This window comes from Etheostoma spectabile, chromosome 10 (assembly GCF_008692095.1).
Source record: "Etheostoma spectabile isolate EspeVRDwgs_2016 chromosome 10, UIUC_Espe_1.0, whole genome shotgun sequence".
Taxonomy (NCBI): Eukaryota; Metazoa; Chordata; class Actinopteri; order Perciformes; family Percidae; genus Etheostoma; species Etheostoma spectabile.
This window is the reverse complement of record NC_045742.1, coordinates 14,815,333-14,816,005: the sequence shown is the minus strand read 5'-3', so window position 1 is coordinate 14,816,005 and position 673 is coordinate 14,815,333. Positions and strand designations below refer to the sequence as shown.

At 33.3% G+C, this 673-nt stretch overlaps 1 protein-coding gene across 1 annotated transcript in view; it reads left to right on the top strand.

Moving 5' to 3' along the window:
- The window catches only part of LOC116696573 (leucine-rich repeat neuronal protein 4), a 12,111-nt gene that overhangs the window by 4,752 nt on the left and 6,686 nt on the right, over positions 1 to 673 (top strand). The gene's annotated exons all lie outside the window — the stretch shown is intronic.

Here is a 673-nt window from a genome sequence, read left to right as displayed (position 1 = left end):
TCATGTTGTAGCCATTCATTATTGTATTGGTACTGTATTATTGTAATCATTTGTAATTAATTTTTGTTCATGTACTTTTACATTGTTGTTGGTTATGATACGGGACACTAATGAAAGAAATGTGGGGGGGGGGTGTTACTGGCCAACAGGCATCCAACTGGTCTGGAATATCAGAATAGATGTCGTTAATTTGTTTGTTTTTGGTCTTGTGTGTCTTTTTTAGTTTTACACATTTGAGTGCCTTTATGTGTGTGACATGTAAGTTAGGGTTCTAATAGTTGATAATAGTTCTGTAATATAATATATTTAATGTAATGGGTTTGCCTGTTATGTTTCATTTATTGGGCAATAAAGACAGATGTTTGTTAACAAAATGTTTTTCTGAACATCAATGACATTCAAAACAGTGATAACTGAAAAAGATATACAACACACCATGTGTTTGTATACACATATGTATTGCAATCAGACCTAAGTACTACACAGATAAAAATATATGCCTCTTCACCACCAAAGTGAACATAAAATAACTATAAAATATATAAATGCATATGACATTGTTGTCAAAACCCACGCAACTGACATATAGACATCCTTACAGACGGCATCTTGGAAGTTTGTGATCAATGCTGTATGGTGTTGTAACCAAGTGGTGTCCCATTTCATAGGGGTA